General features: G+C 38.9%; 1 protein-coding gene and 1 pseudogene across 7 annotated transcripts in view; one reads left to right on the top strand and one right to left on the bottom strand.

Moving 5' to 3' along the window:
• Positions 1 to 24,115, bottom strand: part of ZNF292 (zinc finger protein 292) — a 111,382-nt gene that overhangs the window by 75,571 nt on the left and 11,696 nt on the right. The gene's annotated exons all lie outside the window — the stretch shown is intronic.
• On the top strand, positions 12,741 to 14,313 carry LOC104006920 (DNA-directed RNA polymerase I subunit RPA43-like; annotated as a pseudogene).

Genomic DNA, 24,115 nt, shown 5'->3' with positions numbered 1-24,115 from the left:
TCCGCCACCTGGGTTCAAGTGATCCTCCCACCTCAGCCTCCTGAACTGGGACTACAGGCATGCGCCACCATACTTGGCTAATTTTTGTATTTTTAGTAGAGATGGGTTTCACCATGTTGGCCAGGCTGGTCTCGAACTCCTGACCTCAGGTGATCCGCCCACCTCGGCCTCCCAAAGTGCTAGGATTATAGGTGTGAGCCACTGTACCTGGCCAAATATCAAACATTTGACCACAGAGTGGGTTCATTCAACCACTCTCCAGTTTAAGATCTGGCTGTAAATATGTATGTTTTCAAGCATTAAGATTTAGTAAAGTGAGTTACTGAACAAGATTTTCTTTTAAACTTTACTGATATTTATCATGAGTACAGAGATTTAGTAAAGTGAGTAAACTTTACTGATATTTATCATGATTGACCTGGACCCATAATTAATAGTACTTAATATACATTTAAATCAGAGAAGACTGACAACTTTTTCTAGTTACTGCAGGAATTTCTTTTTTCTAAAACTTTGGATTACTGTTTGTCTTAAGATTAGAAATTAAACGCAATGTCACTGAAGTGAGGAAAAAATTAATTTACTAGCTCATATAATATTAATAACTAAAAAAGACTAGAATGATATACAACTATAGTCCTGAGCTGAGAAAATCATACACACCAAAGGCTCTAGTCTTACCCTCCTCATTTATCCCATGAACCCTTGCTGCTAATGTAACATGAGTAGTTGGAGGAAAAATTTTTAGTTCACGCGTTCTTTACTTTAAGTTCTGGAATACAGGAACAACTATAACAAAAGACTGGACACAGCAGCAACTGAGAGGCTTGCCTCTTTGGAGATCCTTCCACTCCAAATTATCCTCCCTCCAAATCACCTGTACTTCCCTGCCTGTTTTTTGAGACCAGGTCTTGTTCTATCGCCCAGGCTGTAGTGCTGTGGCATGATCACAGCTCACTGCAGCCTCAATCTCCTGGGCTCAAGTGATCCTTTCACCTCAGTCTTCCGAAATGCTGGGATTACAGGCATGAGCCACTACACCTGGCCATTTCCCCATACTTATTATCTACCTGAAATCTTATCTATTTAAGGCACATCCATACAGTATCATAAGTTAGTTCATATTGTTTTCTTTAGCAGCTAACTGAGCTCTCCTATATTGAAGGAATAGGTTTGAGTGAAGATGCAAAGTGTACTCACAGAAATGTGAGAACATCAGCTACTTGAGAAAGAGGACTGGAGAAGGAAGAGGGAATGAAAATGAAGTGTTAAGGCATTCCCAAAACAAAACTCTGAATTTGACAGTGGTCTTTCCTGCACAGTATCCTGTTCCTAGAATATAAAGTAACATTACAGTTTTACTGTGAATTTAAAAAATACTTTTTGTAACTAGTCTGGGAATTTAACCTCCATTAATAACCTAGAAAAATATGCCTGAAGGCATCCTTGTATATTAATGAGTTGACTGATGGCTGGCAGCCCATAGGTAACTTCAGGACAGGGGCTGGACATCAGAAAGGCCAAAGCATGACTACAAGGTTGAGACTTTTATCCCCACCTGTCCCCCCAACCTCTGGAGAGCAGAGAGGGGCTGAAGACTAAGTTGATCACCAATGGCCAATTACGTAATCAATCATGCCTAGGTAATGAAACTTTCATAAAAATCCAAAGGACTACGTTCAGGAATTTCTGGATAGCCGAACGTGCATGAGGTTTCTGGAGGGAGGTGTACCCAGGCAGGGCGTGGAAGGTCCCTGAGCCCCTTTCCCCCATATCTTGCCCTATACATCTCTTCCTGTCAATACTTTGTAAAATCCTTTATAATAAATTAGCAAATGTTTAAAAAATAAAAAATAAAAAGTAAGAAAAATAGAGGGCTGGGCGTGGTGGCTCATGCCTATAATCCCAGCACCTTGGGAAGCTGAAGTGGGTAGATCGCTTGAGCTCAGGTGTTCAAGACCAGCCTGGGCAACATGGTGAAACCCCATCTCTATCAAAAATACAAGAAATTAGTTGGGTGTGATGGCACGCACCTGTAGTCCCAGCTGAGGTGGGAGGAATCACTTGAGTCCGGGAGGCAGAGGTTGCAATGAGTGAGATTGTGCCACTGCACTCCAGCCTGGGTTACAGGGCAAGACCTCCTCTCAAAGAAAGTATGCTTCAAGTTCTCGAATATTCTAGAATACAAATGGTACACCAACAGAATTAAATTACTGTATTAATTAAATTGTGACACCGGTAACGAAAGCAGTGCTCATCATAATCCCAAAACACACAATCCTAAATGTTGAAATCCAAAATATCAAAATCCCGGAAGTCTAAAATCCTGAAAATCAATCTTGAAATGTCAAAATCCTGAAAGTCGAATTCTGGGGAAAGGTTTAGCACATTTTTTGGTTGTACACAGGACATTTGCATCATATGAGTTGCATCATGTTAGGTGGAACTATTCCTTTGTTAATGTCTTTATTTGGAAACTAAGTATAGTTTAAGGAAATGCATATGAGTACGTGGTCAAAGGGCAGACTTACGGACTTAATTTTAGGTGTCAACTTGACTGGATTAAGGAATACCTAAAAACCTGTTAAAGCACTATTTTGGGTGTGTCTGGGAGGATGTTTTCAGAGGACATTAGTGTGTGAGTCTGAGTGGACTAGGTAGGGAAGATCTGACCTCACTGTGGCACCATCAATTGGCCAGAAGCCAAGAGAGCAAATACAGAAAATGGATTGGTCTCTGAGAGTTAGGACAAGACTTTTCTTCTGCTTCCTTGGATATGAGAACTTCAGGCTCAGGGGCCTTTGTACTCCAGGATTTACACTAAGCAGCCCCTCAGGGTCCTCGAAGCTTTCAATCTCCCACTGAGAGTTACACCACCAGCTTCCTTGGTTGAGGCCTTAGGAAGTGGACTGAGCTTTGCTACTGCAACCCCAGAGTCTCTGGCTTGCAGATGGCCTGTTGTGGAACTCCTCAGCCACCAGAATCTCTTATGTAATTCTCCTAATAAATCTCTTCTCATACATCTATATACATATCCTATTGGTTCTCTCTCTGGAGAACCCTAATACAGACCTAGTATTGGAGAAGCCAATCATTCCTTCTTATTGTATTCCTTACAACACAATGGAAGACATCAACGGAATTGTCCCCTCAAAAAAAAAAAGCCTATGGTAAGTTGAGCGCACTAAGCTCCTTAATGGTGAAAGACAGAAGTTTAAAAGCTAATTATTACTGGTGATGTGAAAGCAGAAAAATACTTAATTGCAATGGCCAAACAATAACCAGACTTCCAAATAGACAACATATACTTACAAAATGTGTAGAGTACACCACTCTCCAAAAGTTCACAGAAGTGAAAATGCAGGCAAAAAGTAGGAGAAATCTCCCATGCCAAATTATTCAATCATGTATTACTTCTGCCCCTTCACACACTGTGCCAATTAGCTATGCTATCTTTCATCTTCACATCATTTCCACTTTTGGAGGTATAAATTGTATAAAGGTTTAGAGAGTTCTAATTCGTTATACGCATTTTAGTAAATGTGACTCTACAAAAGTGTATTATCACAACACTGACTTTGTGTGTAAGCACTGTGTGTATATGTGAAAACGTTGAAATTTCCTCAATAAATGGAGATGTCCTTTTTTTACATCTGTATTTGTGAAAGACAAAATCTCTTGAGATCTTGGCTCTCTGGGCAACTGCATATGTGGTGGTGAATCATTACAGTTTTTGGCTGACCTCATCAAAAGACTCAGTTGTCCATCATGGTATTTGAGATGACTACAGTTATAATACTGCGTGTATACAATTACCAACCATAGTGATATGTATTTACACATTTCACTTTGTGACCTATTTCTTTATGAATATGGCTTATCTGCTTATAACTGTTATACCCATGTGACTATCCTTAGTGTATCTATTTATGCTTGCAAAAATATGTATGTCGTTACTGCCTATTTTATGGTGTAAAGTGGTTTATGTTCTGTGGTATTTTATGATTCTCAAATCCCCTTTTAAAAATGTAAATAAACATCTTTTAAAAAGTTTGTAAAAATTATTTTTTCCAGAATTAATGGAATTTCAATCCTTTGGGATTTCAGACATTAGGGATTTTGATCATTCAGGATTTCAACATTTGGGATTATGGTGTTCAGGATTGTGTCTTTTAGAATTATGATTCAACCTCAACTGAAGGGACCATTTTATTTTTTTAAACAGTCATTTCTTAGATACAATATGCTTGAATTTGATGTTATATTTTCCTGCAGGGGCCAGCCTGTAAGAAAAAAAAAAGTATTTGATAGCAATATATATTTTAAATTATTTTATTCCCTGTTACTGTCTATTGCAAAGCATTCTATTTGCCTTTAAGATTATTAGATGCAGCTCTTTGTGATTATAAACTTCCTCTAGTACTTAACACCCTTACTGACTCTAAGGTGTCAAAGACTTGAATGAAGCATCATTCTTTCAATTGCAGGGGGGAAATGACTATTTGTAACTTTATTGCAAGCATTTTTTCTTTTTCAGCAACATTCACTGTATACACAGTCATTTATAATCTAAGTTTAAAAAAACTGACTCCTACACAGAAGTCATCACTGCTTTTAAAAATTTATGTAAAATACTATCTCCATAAGTGTTTCATTGGGAAGATCACCTACAGAGCCAGGGCCATCAGTTTTATCTTCAATAATATCTCTCTACACAAAGTTGTCACAAACAGTGAAGTTAAAGCAGTAGGACCAGGAAGTAGAAAATCTCTCAAAAAGATTCTGGTGTCCTGCTGTTTTACTGATTTACTAAAAATAATATAATTTACTTAATACAAAATGCAGGTTCATTACTTCTATACTAATGTAAAGGCTACTGGATATAGCAAATTTAACACGTTGCTATGGAATCAATAATATGATTGTTAATTTGTTTTTATTCTTTCCTCCTTCAATTTCTAGAAACATATCATCACCAACTATTTTACACATATAACTTCAAAGGAAAAGCCAAATATGAAAATGAATACAATCATATTTAGATGTCTACAAATGAACCATCTATTAGTAACAAGTTAGCACTAATAAATTAGTCACAATAGTTCATCTTCTGGTCTCTCTGCCTCACCAACCCCACATCCTCTAAAAGTGTAGGAGTGCTTTTCTTTTACCCGAGCCTCCTACTTGGGGAAATTTTTAAAAGATAATTTACATGACTGTCATTTGCTAATTTACTCAAAAGGAAATAACCAGGTGGAAATTTTTTAAGCTACCAAGCATGATAATAAAGTAATAGAATTGAAAAGTTCTCATTTGATGTTTCTTGTTTAAATTACAATATAATAGACTTTTAACTATGGAAACACACTTACACAATTATTCCATTCTCTCGGCTCAACCATTTTTGGGATCGATGACTTTGAAGGGCTACTCCTGCATAGTAATATTCCACTAGAGTGAATAACTGCATTTACAACCATGATATTTTTTAATAACAAAGCTAATTACCATGGACTAGCAGTGACCCAAATATGCCCTGTATATGAGTGGGTGAGGAGGAAGCACTGGTACAAATCTTCAGTTTTCAAGCACAAGGATAATATGTAATTTAACTCACTTTAGCCCATTGCATCTGGTAGGATCCAATCAAAAAAATGAGAACCGCCGGGCGCCTGTAATCTCAGCACTTTGGGAGGCCGAGATGGGCGGATCACCTGAGGTCAGGAGTTTGAGACCAGCCGGGCCAACATGGCGAAACCCCATCTCTACTAAAAATAAAAAAAAATTAGCTGGGTGTGGTGGTGCGTGCCTGTAATCCCAGCCACTTGGGAGGCTGAGGCAGGAGAATTGCTTGAACCCAGGAGGTGGAGGTTGCAGTGAGTCGAGACAGTGCCACTGCACTCCAGCCTAGGCTACAGAGTGAGACTTCATCTCAAAAAAAAACCAAAAAAAAAAAAAAACCCAAAAAAAAAACCCAAAAAGAACCACACCCTAACTTGAACAGGCAAAGTTTCATATACACATGAACAGAAGACAGGAAAATACTGGGTAGAAGAGGGCGGATCCCCGGCAAATGCCCCACGCTCAAGTCTGAAGACCAGTGGCCCTAAAAGAGGACAGCCATTCCTGTTTTTGCACCCAAAAAGTTGCCTTTGGCCCACCACTTCCCCCATCTTGCCCCCATTTAACCCAAGACCTTAGTGGGCACACACACAAACTGCTGAATGTCAAGAGAAGCGGTGGAGAGCGGCAGAGAGCAGCAGGGCGGCATGGCAGAGGAGGAAAGAGGCACCTGAATATTGAGAGGAGTTTGGCTGAGAACAGCTGAACCCAGGGGAAGATTATATCCCCCACCCCTCCCCACCTTCTGGCTCCCCATCCATCTCACTGAGAGCCATCTCCACCATTCAGTAAAATCTTGCACTCATCCTTCGAGCCTGCGTGTGATCCGGGACGCTAGGGAACAGCTTGGGATATGGAAGGCTGTCACACTGGCCCTCTTCCTTGCAATAAAGCAGAGGGACCATTGAGCTGATTAACACTCAAAGCCGTCTGCAGACGGCAAAGCTGAAAGAAAGAGCTTTGTAACAGTGGGGCTGCAGGCACTCACCCCTAGACATTACCATGGGGCCAAGAGCCCAAAGCTTCCATCCTGGTCTCTGCACCTACCTGTCTGCATGCTCGCCCTAGGGGTTTGAGCTGCGGGGCGACCAAGCAGGTGAGCCACACCTCTGTCACATCTCCTGCAAGGGGAATCAGGGAACTCTCAATTACAATTATTAATTGTAATAGGAAAATAACTATCAATGTGTAATGAAAACTCTGAAGAATACTCAAGTACTCAAGGGCTGAGTGAGGGTATCCACGGAAGGAACAAACTTAGAAGAGGGTCCCCCCTCCCCATAACTAGGGTTCAGGCCTTATTGGAAGTATGGCTGCAGCCCACTGGATGGCAAAGTAGTTCTCCCTGTGTGGTTGCTGGGGCTTAAGGGGCTCGAGGTTGAGCACACACAGTCAGTTGGGACATTGAGAATCTCATTACCAGCAGGGCCTGCACAAGGAAAGCCCTCCTGAGTGTAAGTAGACATGCAGGGGAAGTTGGAATATTGGCAGCTGGCTCTCCAGAAGGCAGGCATGAGGTCTGGGGTGTGCAGCCTCATGCTGGGAAAACTACAGAGAGGAGGTCACTAAGCTGACGCTGGGGCTGTGAGCTAGACAAGGGTCTGTCTGCTCTTGGCACATACCTGGGGCAGAGGACCCCTGGATATCCATAGCCACACTACTGGCAGCCGTGCATTCACAGTAAGAAGAAACAAAACCATAAGCCCGCCCTTGTGCACTGTCCTTCCAGCACTCTCTACTCACAAAATTAACATCATACAAAGAAGAAATGCCGAAGGCAAGCTTGTTCAACATGTGGCCCAGGATGGCTTTGAATGCGAGCCAATGCAAATTCGTAAATAAGGTTTTTGTTTTGTTCTGTTTTTTTGTTTTGTTTTGTTTTGCGATTCAGCTCATCAGCTATTGTTAGTGTATGTTATGTGTGGCCCAAGACAATTCTTTCAATGTGGCCCAGGGAAGCCAAGACATTGGACACCCCTGGCCTAAAGGGTTAGGCTCCAATATTGCAGATCAAGTAATGAAGAGGTAATTTAGAGCTGGGAGAGAATCTGATAACTGGCACACTCAATACTCGGGGATCTTCATCATAAAGAGTAAAACATGGCAGAAGCAATAAACTAGAAATACACATTAAATTAAATCTGACTAAAAGATAGCATGAAAAAAATCTGACTGGGCTGTTGCTGTAACGTCTCTGTACATGGAGGAAATAGGGCAAATAAATCAGGCAGTTATTTAATAATGTATTCTTAGAAAACTTCATTACTCATAGCACTATGAACTAGTGGTTTCCAAACAGAGGATGTACACTGAAGTACAGCAGGAAAAAAATTATATTAAATTGTTCTAAAGCATAAAATTACATCATAAACAGACTTGAAAAACTATATAAGCCGAAATAGTATATATATTTATACGTATGATTTATAATTAGACATACTTATATTGAGGTTTTCTATTCAAATGTTTGCTGGTAAGGTACCCAATTAAAAAATTTAAAGACCACTGCTGTAGAAAATAGCCCTACTTCTCTCCACAGTTTACATACTCCTTTATACCATATAGAGTCCACATTGGCCAGGCACAGTGGCTCATTCCTGTAATCCCAGCACTTTGGGAGGCTGATGCGGGCGGATCACCTGAGGCTGGCAGTTCGAGACCCTCCTGGCCAACATGGTGAAACCCTGTCTCCACTAAAAATACAAGAATTAGCTGGGCATGATGGTGCACACCTGTAATCCCAGCTACTCGGGAAGCTGTGGCAGGAAAAATCTCTTGAACCTGGGAGGTGGAGGTTGCAGTGAGCCGAGATCACGCCAGTGCACTCCAGCCCGGGCGACAGAGTGAGACTCCATCTCCCCCCCGAAAAAAAAAAAAAAAAAAAAAAAAAAAGCCACATATATCACAAATACAGACTTGTTTTTGTTTAATCCAATAAAACAAACAATTAATCTTATATTAATATTTAAAGATCGGGAAACAATGTCTTCAACAAATTGCTATCACTATAGTTCATAAATATGTATTGTTCAACCTTTAAAGGGCCTATACATCACTTAAATTCAAAACTAATGAAATTCCCACTAATATAGAACAAAGAATCCTAATTAGCACATTCTTAAATAAGGGTATTACTCAGCCTCCACAAGGGTAAAATGCTTACATTCTGCTTTCCTGAAACTTAGTTTCAAAAGATTCAAGTTTTCTTTCACAAATTCCTTTAGTACCCTAAAGCAAACTTCAACAATCACACCTACACACTGTCCCTAAAAAAAGAAATAAAATGTTTTACTTAGTTTGGGTTCTGCTTTTCTTGTGTTGTTAAAAATTCCTAGTTACTTGACTAGGTCGTTATTTTACATCTCTGTACCTTAGTGGTCTCATAAATAAACAGGGATAGTAACCACCTATTTCGGAGAGGTGCTGAGGACTAAATAAATAATTTCCCTCTCTCTTATACACACAGGCAGACATACACAACACACAAACGTAACAGTTCCTGGCATATAACTTTAATAAATGTAAGCTAATAAGAGTACTACTACTTATTATACACTCACATTTGCTTTATAAGAACTGTTTGATCAAACTGAATCCTTGCCCTGAATATAGATATCCAATTCAGAAACGAGATGAAATAAGAATAGTCAAAAGTAACATAATTTCAGTAAAGAACAGCTTCTTAAAGGCACAAAATTCACCTTTCTTCCAAAAATTGAAACCACCTATTCAAGAAGAAAACCATTCAACAAGATTTAATTACTTACAATTCAGCAAACTAGGCATGGTCCCTCTTTTTAAGAACACCAGCTTGGGAGGTAGAAGAAAGAAACACAATCATAATACAAAGAAACTATGAAAAACATACACAGTTCAATAAAAAGAATGAGGAACACGTAATTAAATCCCTTTAGTAGCATAGGAAGGCCTAATGAAAATGTAGAATTTGAATAGCCTTACCATAGACTAAAGCAAAGAGATGTGGTGAAACCAAGTCAATAAAAAAAAGAAAACACTAAAGGAGAAAGCTAAGGCAAATGCACAGAAGTGAGGGAGGATACATAAGCTGTAGTATAAGAACAGACTACAAAGCCCTAAGACTACAAAAAAATAAGAGATATGGTGCCAATCAGTTAGGATGGGACACTGGAAGCATGAAATATTCCTGAATGTAAGGTTTATGAGCTAGAATTTTAGTTTTCATGGAACAGTAGCATTTTACATGGTGCTTGTTAATGTGATGTGCACTGTACTGATGCCTCATTTAATCCTTACAAACCTATGAAGTAGATATGACTATTATCCTCATTAAAGAAATTAAGAAAATGAGCCCATAACTAGTAGATGGTGAAGTTGGGATTTTAACTCATGGTGTCCAACCCAGAATTTGAATTCTTCAACATCACATAGTCTTTTAAAGTCTTTAAGGAACAAATATGGTATCTGTGCTTTGGAAGGATAACTAATAATCTTAGTGACAGTATAGAAGACAGATTTAAAAAGAAGTGAATGGAGGACAGAAAAGTACCTTCATGAAAAAACAAATATTTGTTAAATTTTCCTATGGCAAGAAAACTATGTAGCCAGTAATGACATATCCAATTTAAGCAGCAAAGGATACAGGAAATAGTACAGGAATAAAATTGACAAAACTTGGTAACTGGCCTGTGGAAATGAGAGGAGGAGCTAAAAATGACTGAAGGATTCAAAACATTTTTTTTTTTTTGAGATGGAGTTTCGCTTGTCACCCAGGCTGGAGTACAGTGGTGCGATCTCGGCTCACTGCAAACTCCGCCTCCCAGGTTCAAGTGATTCTCCTGCCTCAGCATCCTGAGTAGCTGGGATTACAGGCATGTGCCACCACCCCCAGCTAATTCTGTATTTTTAGTAAAGACGGGTTTTCACCATGTTGGCCAAGCTGGTCTTGAACTCCTGACCTCAGGTGATCTGCCCACCTCGGCCTCCCAAAGTGCTGGGATTACAGGTGTGAGCCACCGTGCCTGGCCAAGGATTAAAAACTTAAGTGTGTGTGTGTGGGGAGGGGGGGGGGGCGGGGGAGGCGGTGCATCAGAATAGCAACAGGCTTTCTTATTGGTGGGAGGATGGAGGGAAAACTGGATGAGTTCCATTTTAGACATATTTAATTAGAAGTACTTACTAAACATCCACGAGGAAGAGTTCCACAGGTGACTGAAAATGGAAGCCAAGGGCTAAAAGTCTATAAAAATAATGGACACCTGGAAATCCTATCCAGAGTGAGTGACGGGAGATAATGTCAGAGTGGATGACTGCTGAAGATGAGTATGTAAAGCATGGATTATCAACCAGGTCATCAGGAACCACTTTCTGAGGAGAAAGTCCTGCCTCAGACATAATGATGAGTTGGGAAAAATGCTTGAGTGTTGCTAGTGAAGAGTGAAAGGAAGAAAACATTGAGGGTGATAGGGTTCAGTAAATGCTACCCCAAAATATGGTACCTTGGTATTTGAGAAAGTAGCAGAAGCAGGAAGGTTTCTGACTTCCTCCCACCCTTCTCCCCTGAAACAGGCCATAAAACAATTTTCTGACCTTCCTCTAAAGTAGGTCATAAGACCTTCATTCCAGAGGTGCCCTCGCTATTCCCTAAGGAAAGGAAATGTCCTTATCTCTGAAAACACAGGAACATTAAGAATCTGCACAAACAGGCCTTGTTAAGCTCCCCTCCAGTTTATTACCATTAGATCCTACCTGCTTTGACCAATCACATTTCCCCACCACTGTCTATTCTTCATCAAATCCAAGCACTGAAATACACAGGTTTCCCTGTATCTTTGGGTCTTCATTTCTGAAAACTTCATGTCATGTAAAACTTTTATTAAATAAATTTGTGTTATTTTCTCTTCTTAATCTGTAGTCTGTTAAAGGTGACTCAGCCACGAACCTAGTGACAGGTGGGAAAAAGCTAATACTTTTTCTTCCCTATGAGGGAAAGCCCCCCCCACCACACATATACTACAAACTTTTGGATCTAGTCCTCTTTAATATATTAATAATAGCTATCATTTACCTTCCAGAAGGTGAAAGGAGTAAAGACAATAAACAGTCACAAACGTAGAACCAGGAGCGTAGTGTAAATAAATTGAAGGTAAGTCTAGGTGGGGTCACAAACATTTTAAACAGCCAAGAGGAGTTGGCCAGGAAGCCATTTCAATCCTTAGCCAGGCATCAGTTCAATATTGCCAGATCTTCTGATTTTCCAAAAGCCCCAAACTCTCATTTCAATATGAAAGTTTATGATTTCTTAAATGCTGACAAATTTTCTTTAAAACAATGTATAGGCACATGAATAGTCTTTAAACTGCTGGGTTGCTATGCAGGTCTACAACTACTACAGATATGCCAAGCCAGGTGACCATTAAAATAACATTTTCTTGGTCAAGGGTGATGGTTCACATCTGTACTCCTAGCACTCTGGGAAGCCAAGGCAGGAGGATCGCCTGAGGCCAGGAGTTCAAGACCAGCCTGGGCAACATAGTGAGACACTGTCTCTACAAAAAAATTCTTAAAAATTAGCCAGGCATGGTGGTGTGGGCCTGTAATCCTAGCTACTCAGGTGGCTGAGGCAGGAGAATCACTTGAGCCCAGGAGTTCAAGGCTGCAGGTAGCCATGACTGTACCACTGCACTCCTGGGTAAAAGTGAGACCCCAACTCAAAAAAAGAGAACATTTTCTTCTGTATGGTTGAGGAGTTGAATCCAAACTGCAATGAAAAAGTAATGAAGGCAATAAAAACAATACCTTTCCAAGAAGTCTGGCAATAACGATGAGGGGAAAAAAAAGAATTAAGGAAAACCTTTTTTAGGAAGGAGAAGTTTCATATAAGGAGAGAAGAAGTCAGAGGAAGAGGCAAAATCTGAAGAGAGATGACCAGTGAAGCAAAAAGATGAGAAAGACATGTATTAGTCCATAGGCTAAAAGACAGAAGTGATGAAAAGTGATGAAGACTCAAAAAAGTGGGATGGTTCTCTGAAGTGGTGGGGATCAAGTACACATACGAGAAGATGCACTTTGGAAAGGGAACAGCCACTTCTTCCTTAGGTTTCCCAGGAAGGAAATGAAAAGTCCAGAGAAAATCTGAGATGACGACTTGGGGAAATGTGTAAGATAACCTCGGTCTTCTCAATAAATTTTTAGAAACATTAGCACTGAGTATATTTGCATAAATTTCACTGTTTGATAATATTGTTCCTCTGATAAAGTATAATTCCCCTATTCATACTATATACACATCAGTGTCATGATTCCAGAGAAATATATTTAAAATCTTAGGTACCAAAAAAATGAGTTTAATGGCCCTCAGTACGTAAGACAAGAATAAGCAGCATAAGTCTTTAAAAATTAAATCAAAGGTATGAAACTCTTCAGGAATGGCTTTATTATGACTCTAGGACAAGAACATTCACTATCTTAGTACAGAGAAGCAAGCAGTAGAAAGAGGAAATAGGAGGAAAAAACACCAGTTTAGGAAGAAAATACTGTCAGAAGAGAACTACACTTTAACTCCCCTCATGACCCCTGCCAACAGTGCTGTTATATTCTAGAGCACTACTTGTCAAACTGTTCTGCAGCAGTTACTTTTTTATTTTATACATCAAGGTATCAGGTAAGACTGGGGAGAAAAGGGAGTTTCCCTATTCTATTTTTTAACTGTAAAACCACTATCTAGATGACAAGAAACTGAACAGTATTTTATTAACACTAAGATTAACATTCTTGGACAAGCCACACGGCTGCAGGTTGTTCAGAGGTGGTGCCGCAGGCTGAACATGTCCTTCCTTTCCTAGAGCTGCCGACCTATCCTGCTGCTTGGGTGTTGGTGAATTCCTGCCTGGTGGCCCAGCCAAAAGCACATCACTCTGCTACCTTAACAGGAAATACACTGGCATTGCAGAGAAGCTGAATGTGAAGCTCCTGCACTATTCTGAGAGCCTTTTAGGTGTCCCCATTGCATATAACATGAAAGTTGTGGTGAACTGGGAGATATTTATGATGATCAAGGACACATTAATCTTAACATTGAAGCAGATTTTGTTATTTTCTGCCCTGAACCAGGGTAAAAGGTTATACTACAGTTAACAAAGTGTCTTCTAGTCAGACTGGCTATTTTGTACAAAAATATTTTAATACGTCCATCCCTAAACCTGAGATGTCAGCTGAGCAGTGGCAGGCTGTGGAGATAAATGTGGGTGATGAACCAGAATATGAAGTGTTTCATCTAGATTAAGATGCTACTGAAATATTCTGCATTTAGGGAAAACAATCACTAGTTTACAACCCAAGAGCTCTGAAGTTTCTGATAAACCAGCACTGAAGAAGCTTTTGAAAAACTTCCAAAGAAGAAAAAGAGAAACCAGAAAGACCCAGAGATGAATGAAGTGGATGATGGTACCACAAGCTAGCAAATTTTGCAGATGTCACCCCAAAGGAAGAGTTAGACTTACAGATTATTACTAATGTGAATAGCCTCTGGGAAGATGAGCCAAAGGAGGAGAAAAAGAAAAAGCATCAGGACTAGGACCTTGTTTTCCAAAGCAGTGACTCCAGCGGTTATCAAAGTGACCATAGAAAGAAAAAAAAAGAAAGAAACACAGTGAAGAAGCTAAATTTACCCCACTTTTGGAATGCTCGCCTAAACAGAAAATAAAAAAGTAATCTTCCTTAGGGAGTTTTAAATATGATTCAGTTTTTAAAAGATTGACTTATACACAACGGATGAATAAATGTTTTGAATGATATGGAATGCTAGTGTACATCAGCAGTTTACAAAACAGGGAACACTTGATAAGGAGTTGGATTTTTTTTTTGTGCCAAAATTACAAAACTGACAATAAATTAATCTGGAGAATTCCAATATTATTAAAGTGCCATTTTACTGTATATAGAATAAAAAAGTAAGAGCTGCTGTCACTCTCAACTCTTCCATCTTTCCAGGTTTTATACTACATAAAGTTATTCCTATAATCTTAAGACTATCAGAAAGAATTATAATACAATATTACATCATTAAAAATGAGTTAAATATAGGTTTTTAATTTTATTTGAAACAGATTTCACCTTTAATCATTACATGCCATTTCGTTTTTTAATTAAAAAAAATTTTTTTTTTTTTGAGACAGAGTCTCATTCTGTCGCCCAGATTGCAGTGGTGCAATCTTGGATCACTGCAACCTCGACTTCCCAGGCTCAGGTGATCCTCTCATTTCAGCCTCCTGAGTAGCTGGGACTACAGGTGTGCACCACCACGCCCAGCTAATATTTTGTATTTTTTATAGAGATGAGGTTTTGCCATGTTGCCCAGGCTGGTCTCAAACACCTGGGCTCAAGTAAGCCACCTGCCTTGGCCTCCCAAAGTGCTGGGATTACAGGTATGAGCCACCATGCCTGGTCCTATTTTATTCTGCATTTTGAAAAACTCAGGGCATTTATTGGTATTAGGTTTCCTTTTATCATGACTACTATAGTACTTCTATTGTTTAACTTAGAATGGTTAAACATTCTAAAGAATGCTTAATTAGTCTCCAGGGTGCTAATGAACCATGCCACTCACTGACTCCTGGGCAACAATACTCACTATTCTTTCCCACCAGGTGCATATGTATTGTTTTCTTTTTTCTTTAAGTCTAAGAGGTTGATGAAAAGAGCTGTTCTTTTGTTACTTGTCCATTTGTGCCTCAACCATTCTGATTCTGGTGTGTCTTGGAGGAGTAGTCGGATGAAAGCAAGATAAATGTGATTCTGACTACTGGGAAATTTCCTGATTACTTTTTAATGATTGGGGTAGGCTATCATAAATTGTTCTAAAGAGAAAAACAGCTGTTCACTGCTTTCACTAAGAAAATGTAGCAAACAAGGTGGATGCAGTTCCTTCCCTCATAGGGTATCATAGGGTAAAGAGTACACAGTATAAGAGACTATAGAAAATTAGTAATTGTGCTAAGTGCTATGAAGAAAAAGAGATTGCCCATTCACAGTTACCTTTGTTAGTATTTGCAAACAGATAAATGGTTGAATTGAACTCTCCATGTCAGGCATTTTTGTTGTCATTTAACTAGTACCAGACATAGTGCTAATCTCATAGTTTAATGTTCAATAATAAGTATGTTCCGCTAGTGGTATATCTTGATTTAAATCTAGATGATAGGATATAGAGGTTGGAGAGTGGCAGACATTCCCACTGGTTTACAAGTAGATGTGCCAGACAATGAAAGGGTGCAAACCAGTATATTTCATTACAATTGAGATTCATGTGAGTATACAGCCCTTGAAATGTTAACTAGTCCAAGCTGACATACGCCATCAGTATAAAATACATACCAGACTTTGAAGATGTACAAAAAAGACTGTAAACTATGTCAATTTTTATGTTGGTGAAATTACAACATTTTTGGTATAGTGGGTTAAATAACTTTTTAAAACTAATGTTATTTTATGAGGGAACATTTTGGATCTACTCCTCTTAAATGTATTAATAGCTAACAATTACTCTGTAATTCTAGCACCATAATAAGCAAAGTACTCAGCAAACATTATGCCTTAATCACAACAGCTTTAAGCAGATATTATTACCTCTAGTCTATATGTAAGAACAGAGATTAAAAAAACAAACAAAAAAAAAAACCAACAAAAAACCACAACCCTGAAGTCCTTCAGGAAGTGCCAGAGTTGGAATTCAAATCATAGTTCAAAATCTGTTCTTTTAGTTACTATATAATCCCAGCTTCTCTCTCATCCCCAGCCTCTCAAATTCTAGTTTAAAATTTTGGACAAAGGAAAGGTTTCAACTATAAAGCCACTAATCTCCTGGCACATTCACTCCCATCAACTAACTCCAAACCCTCCACCACACACATGCAAAAGTATCTTTTATAAATTATTATAAAGTCTAATCCTACTTTCTTTAAAAGGTAGGCTTCAAACAAATTAATCAGTAATTTAATGTTATTTTTTAAAAGTGATAATCATGGGTAACTTGAAAACAGTGGAATTATTAATGTTTTAAAATTATGCTAGGTCATATCATACATAAAACATCCAAAGTGTTTCCAAAGTAGTCTAAGTGTAAATGAAAATGTTACTTTATATTACAACAATCATTTAAAATAATTATGGCTTTCATCAATTCTAATAACAACCATAAAAGGTCCCCATTTGAAGGATAAAGAAACAAAGAAAAGCTACAAGTGGCATGCCAAGGTCACAATAAACAACATGTAAAAAAACCAATATCCTTAGAATCCCAAGATTTTAATTCACAGTATCTAATGGGCTGTCAAGCAAACTATATATGAAAGACAAAATCTAGGATGTAGTTTCTTTTGCTCAAATAAAACAAGATTTATAAAGGATGGTTTTCATGGATTAAAAAACCCACACCACAAATATTTTCATTCAATTATAGGTAAATCCTCAAAGGTTTTTTGGTGTTGAAAATAATTTCTCCTTAGGCAGAATTTGCAGTATCAGGTAATCTTTTCAAAAATATTTCATAAGCAAGTCACAATACTGGATATACTGATCAATTTATTGCCAACATATTCAACTTCACTTACTAGGGTTAATTCTTAATTACTACAAGAAGCAGTTTTATGACACATGCATTCAGAAATGCTTTCTACAAAATATCTTCATGCTGATGAACTTCATGGTCAGTTTGAGGATATAAATTTTATTGACAATGTCATTTTATTCAATGTGCACTATCCTATTTTAAGGAGGCAATTAAAAAAAATCCCAAGCCGAGGCTTAAAATAAGATTATACAAATATGAATAGGTTAAGTCATGGAATAAATCACCAGATTCAAACTACTTAAGTATCAGGCTTTTATGTTTTAGTCTCCTAAAATAATATAATAATCTTGTAGAAGTTTTGTTTTTAAAAAAATTAAAATTTGCATTATTTCAGAATATAAATTGACAATGCTTTTGAGTTAATGTATAATGTTTTAAGTTTTGTATATAGTGAAATCTATCATATTTGCAAAAAGTAGGGAAAGATCAGCAATACATGCATATGTTCATATAGAAAAATGCAAAATGTAAACTATTTTGAGTATATACAAATTCTAGGCTGGGCACGGTGGCTCACGCCTGTAATCCCAGCACTCTGGGAGTCTGAGATGGGCAAATTGCTTGAGCCCAGGAGATCAAGACCAGTCTGGGCAACATGGCAAAACCCTGTCTCCACTAAAATTTCCAAAAATTAGCTGGGCATGGTAGCGCACATCTGTAGTCCCAGCTATCCAAGAGGCTGAGGTGGGAGGATCGCTTGAGCCCGGGAGGTGGACGCTGAAGTGAGCTCTGATGGTGTCACTGCATTCCAGCCTGGGTGACAGTGAGACCCTGTCTCAAAACAAAACAAAACAAAAAAACAACTAAATGCTAATGGCTCATCTTTTAAAAGTAGCATAATCATTCCTATTTACTGGAAATAATTTTCTCAATATCACAAATAACTACTTCAATTAACTTTGGTAAATCAAAATTAGTGCTAGACTTAATTTAGATTATTTATATCAAATAGCTGATATAATAGCTTTCTGATTATCTGTATAACACTGTCTGCAATGAGGAACCAAGCCAATTGTTAATTACAGGGGGCCTTCAGTATCCATGGGTTCCATACCCATAGATTCAACAAAACTCGATGGAAAATACACTGGAAAAAAAAAAGCAGGCTGGGCGCAGTGGCTCACACCTGCAATCCCAGCACTTTCGGAGGCTGAGGCGAGCAGATCACTTCAGGTCAGGAGTTCGAGACTAGCCTGGCCAACGTGGTGAAACCCTGTCTTCACTAAAAATACAAAAATTAGCTGGGCATGGTGGCGCACCTGTAATTGCAGCTGCTCGGCAGGCTGAGTCACAAGAATCGCTTGAACCCGGGAGGCGGAGGCTGCAGTGAGCCGAGATGGTGCCACTGCACTGCAGCTGGGGCAACAGAGCAAGACTCTGTCTCAAAAAAATAAAAATAAAAAAAAAGCAATAAAAAGTAACAATACGACAATAAAAATACAAACAAAAAACCAAAACCGTATAACAACTATTTACATAGCATCTACAGAGAAAGTATTTGGGAGGATGTGCTAGGTTATATGCAAATACTATGCCATTTCATTTAAGGGACTTGAGCATCTGGGGATTTTGGAATCTAAGGGGGGTCCTGGAGCCAATTCTCTACGAATACCGAGGGATGATCATACTATTTTTAAATTTAATTACCTCTTTCTAAATATAAAACCTGTTATTGGCCAGGCACGGTGGCTCACACCTGTAATCCCAGCAATTTGGGAGGCTGAGGTGGGCGGATCACCTGAGGTCAGGAGTTCGGGACCAGCCTGGCGAACATGGTGAAACCCCGTCTCCACTAAAAATAGAAAAATTAGCCAGGCACGGAGGTGCGCACCTGTAATCCCAGTTACTCGGGAGACTGAGGCAGGAGAATCACTTGAACCCAGGAGGCAGAGGTTACAGTGAGCTAAGATCATGTCACTGCACTCCAGCCTGACAAGAGCGAAACTCGACCTCAAAAAAAACTATTACGAAGCTAATATATAACATCACCTCCTATATATCAGGCATCAATAAGGATGCCAAATGTTCCACATGAAGACATTTTCCAGGTATTTGAAATTTTATTTTTTAAAGCGCTGCTTAGTTTTAGCCATTTAACCATATGCCTCAGTCTTCCTAAACACTTAATAAAATTTAACATTTTTTGATGACACTGGGTCATACTGAGCAAGTATTACATAGTAGTAATGATGAGGTCCTACAAGGCAATTTGAATTAACTTGGACACTAAAACAAACTAAATGGTTCTTGAATCCTATGATCTCATAGGTCTTCAGATTAAACAATTCATCGTTAGTAAAGCATCTAACAGTGCCTGTTCTGAATACTGATTCCGTTTCTCTTCAATCTGGTTGGTCTTGCCTCTAACTCCAAGGTTCCACCCATTTGCAGATTACGGAAATTAGGTAACTGAATTTCCTAACTTGTAAGTAAAACAACATTACTGATTTTGGACAATGACAGTCTGAGTGAGGATAGGTGCCTTCAACCAAAGACAATGCAGAAGCTTCACTAAGAGTCCTTTTGGTTCTGCCTTTATAGGTAAAGAAAGGACTACACTCTGGATAATCATATTTGCTTTAATTTTGAATGCCAGTTAGGTGGCATTTTCTGAATCAGCCAAGAATTCCTACACAATCTTAGTTCAAATTACTTTCTCAACCACATAAAGAGCAGTAAAATATATCTGACAAACATAGCTCTCCTCAATCTCATAATTTCAAAAGTATTACAGGAAAACTAAATGTACAAACAGCAAGGTTGTCATTAAAACAGAAGTTTTTTGTTTTTTGTTTTTAAGACAGCGTTTCATTTCATTCTTGTTGACCAGGCAGGAATGCAATGGCACAATCTTGGCTCACCGCAACCTCCGCCTCCCTAGTTCAAGTGATTCTCCTCGCTCAGCCTCCCAAGTAGCTGGGATTACAGGCATGTGCCACCAAGCCCAGCTAATTTTTGTATTTTTAGTAGAGATGGGGTTTCACCATGTTGGTCAGGTGGGTCTCAAACTCCTGACCTCAGGTGATGCACCTATCTTATCCTCCCAAAGTGCTGAGATTACAGGCATGAGCCACTGCACCTGGCCTAAAACAGAAGACTCAAGAGTCAGCTTTACTTTAACTGAAAACAAAATGTACTGAGGGAAAAAAGATTTCAGGATTGCCTTCAGAAGTTTAACTTTTGCAAGTTTTTCGCTGAAGTGACAGCAAATTTTTCCTATACCAATAGTACAGTGTCTGCCACAAATCACGCACCAAGTAACTGCTAATGTAATAAATAAATGATTTTTCCTGCAGTTCACTTCCTAGTTTAAGGAAATAAATGGTAGTATTTTTACTATTAAAATAGTTTTCCAACACTACTACAATAAAACAGTATAACCTATTTCAGGAAAAGAGTCAAGTAACTCTTTAACAATAGAACACGGAAAACACAGGCAGCAAAATATACTTAATTTGAACCTGGATTCTAACCATATCCTAACTCTGGGACCTTGGGCAAATCAAAACTCAAAAGTGTTAATGCCTGAGGACAAGTAAAGCTCTGAGAAAAAATCTCAAAGAAATACTTATGGAGAACTTACTACATCAAAGCATTGTATGTACAATGAAGGAATCCAAAATCTGAGGACACAGAGCATGCAATATAGAAACAAAAGGCAACAAATGCATACATATTTATGACTCATGTATACTTTTCTAACCAAAATTGACAAAGCTTGAAAAAATTTTCAAACATTGAAAATAAAGTTAAATTATACTGAAAAATCCATGCTATACAAGCAACATAACATAGTCAATGACAGAAGTCAAAAGTAACTCTCAGAGCAAGTGCAGACCAGAGAAGGGTATACTTGGAAAATACGTGATCATGCTGGGCTTTAAGGTACAAGTAGAGTTGAGAATGATTCAAAAACTACTTGTTTATGATGTCTTCCTTGTGCCAGACACTGTGCTGGGAGCCTTCACCAGTGTCTCTTACTACCCTCTATGGGTAGGTGTTTATCATCCCTTACCTCAGCCTTATTTTTTCGAAGAAAGCATGACTTAGAGCTAAATATTTCTCCCAGATTGTGGGGGAGCTCATAGTTGAACTCAAAGCCATTTGGCTTTCCACTATTGTAACACTGCAAAGTTATCTAAGCAGTCACAAAGGCAGTAAAATGAACAGATATGCTTGTGAGGAAATTAATAAATTTAAAGGGAGCAGGAAGTTCCTGTAGAATAATAAAAAGTAATGCTGAAAAAAGTAACCAATGAAGGAGGGAGAGCGCACTGGGTTCGTGCTTAAATGTAGATTTTTTCCTATGCATCAGTATTTCTCAAATCGGGTTCTGTGAACATAATATGTTGGGTTTCTAGCATTCACTTTAAGAAATGTAAAACTGTCCAGGTGACAGGGCTCCCGCCTGTAATCCCAACAGTTTGGGAGGCCAAGGCAGGCAGATCACCTGAGGTCAGGAGTTTGAGACCAGCCTGGCCAACATGGTGAAACCTAGTCTCTACTAAAAATACAAAAACTAGCCAGGCTTGGTGGTGCCTGCCTGTAGTCCCAGCTACTCGGGAAGCTGAGGCGGGAGAATTGCTTAAACCTGGAGGCAGAGGTTGCAGTGAGCTGAGATCACGCCACTGCACTCCAGCCTGGGAGACAAGAGCAAAACTCTATGTCAAAAAAAAAAAAAAAAAAAAAAAAGAAATGTAAACCTGTATTTTAATTTTGATGCTTCTCCTAAATAAAAGAATGTTCTGGGCCAACTAGACTAAAAGACTAGCTTAAACATAGGAACTGCCTACTTTTTTACTTACTACTGAATTGAATCCCAGTGACCCTCTAAAATAGTATTTTTCAAACTGTGGGTTATGACCTATTGGTGGATTATAAAATCAAGAGCAACATTTTAAAATAAGTGAAAAACTGAATGTGCCACACATAGTAAAGATAAGTATGGTTTTGTGGTCATTTTGTTTCAGTGTGACAACTAAATGGTGAAGTAAAATAAAGTTATATCTTACTCCAGGGTGAGTATCCCTTATCTGAAAATGTTTGGGACCAGAAGTGTTTACCATTTCAGATTTGGAATGCTCAACCTGGATAAGCTGAGGTTAATAACTTGTAACTCTAACTGAGATCTACAGACTTACTCTCTTTGATTTCTGCAAACTGAAATCTGAGAAACACTGTTACAAGAGGTAGACTGCCACTGAGAAAGACAAAAGCAGAACTTTGGGGAATTTCAAAAACCGAAAGGAATGTTAAAAGCAAGTTCATTGGGACAAGAACTAGGATGTCATTATTAGACTATACAAGGTAGAGATAATGTAACACAACAAATTCAGACCAGGTTTAATATCAAGGTAAACAACCATGGTAAATAAAGAGGTCATTCTGGCCAGGTGAGGTGGCTCACGCCTGTAATCCCGGCACTTTGGGAGGCCGAGGCGGGCGGATCAAGAGGTCAGGAGTTCGAGACCAGCCTGGCCAACATGGTGAAACCCCATCTCTTACAAAAAAAAAAAAAATTAGACGGGCATGGTGGCACATGCCTGTAGTCCCACCTACTTGGGAGGCGGAGGCAGAAGACTCGCTTGAACTGGGAGCCAGAGGTTGCAGTGAGTCAAGATCACCCCACTGCACTCCAGCCTGTGCGACAGAGCGAGACTCCATATCAAAAAAAAAAAAAAAAAAAAAAAGAGGTCATTCCACAAATCTTCTAAAGTCTCAGTGATGGGGCGGGGATGCCTCTCTTCTATTTAGAGATTGAGATCAGAAAGCAGGAATGCAAATGACTTTTGCCAATCGAAGGGACAGTCAGATGTGGTTAGAGAAGATGAGTGACAAAAAAGAAAGCAGAAGCAGTGCTATTGAAAGGAAAAAAATTAAATGTGTCCCATAAAAGTGCCTCACACTACAGTAGGGAATAAAGGGAAAAGGGACATGTGGTAGAGTGTTATAGAAATGGTCCCTAAAGAATCACATCTCCCTGTACCCATAGTATGTGTGATCCCCTTCCCACAAGGTGGCTGAGTTTGACCACTTAATTGGCAGTAGCTAACGGGACATCATTATAAATATGACACCAGGAGGGGCATACAAAGTAAAGCATGTGTGGAAAAGAACTTACTCTCTTGATGCTACGTGAAGAAATCCAGACTACCTTACTAGAGAAGGCTAAGAACAGAAAAATGAGCCAGCCCAAGTGAAGCCTTTAGACCAGCCTGTCTGACAACCACCAGACACATGAATGAAACCATCTGGGACTATTCAGCCCCAGAAAACATGAGAGCTGACTGCAGAACCACTCAGCAGACCCACTGACTTGTGAACAGTAATAAAAATGGCTGTTCTTTTAAAGGTACTAAGTTTTTGGATAGTTTGTAACATGACAATAACTGATACAGGATACTTGGCGGGGCGAGGTGGGCGAAACAATGGTTGTAACATTCTGAATTTAACTTTTATTTCAATGCCTCAAACTCAGAAGGCCATGTAACCATAAATCTACACTTACAAGATTAATCAAAACTTCTTGGCTTGGCATCCTAAAGTCTTAGTCTGGTTTTAATCTATCCTTTCAATACTATCACTTGGCATTTTTCTCCAAAAATGCCAGTTTGAATAGTTGGTCCATTTATCTGAGCTTTTATTCTCATCCCTCCCACTTCTCTTTGGTTATCCAAAATCCTTCAAGATCCAATGTAAATACTGTTTTCCTTTCCTGCTCAATTTTCAGCTAAAATAATTTCAAGATGCTCTACTTCTCTTAATCCATACTTACTACCCCGCTAGATGCCTTACTATCTAATACTGTCACTTAACAATTGATACATGCTATAGATTTTGTAAGCTCTTTATGGGTGGAGGTCCACTCCACAATTCTCCATAGCT

This window comes from Pan troglodytes, chromosome 5 (assembly GCF_028858775.2).
Source record: "Pan troglodytes isolate AG18354 chromosome 5, NHGRI_mPanTro3-v2.0_pri, whole genome shotgun sequence".
Classification (NCBI taxonomy): domain Eukaryota; kingdom Metazoa; phylum Chordata; class Mammalia; order Primates; family Hominidae; genus Pan; species Pan troglodytes.
This window is presented reverse-complemented; position numbering and strand designations above follow the sequence as displayed.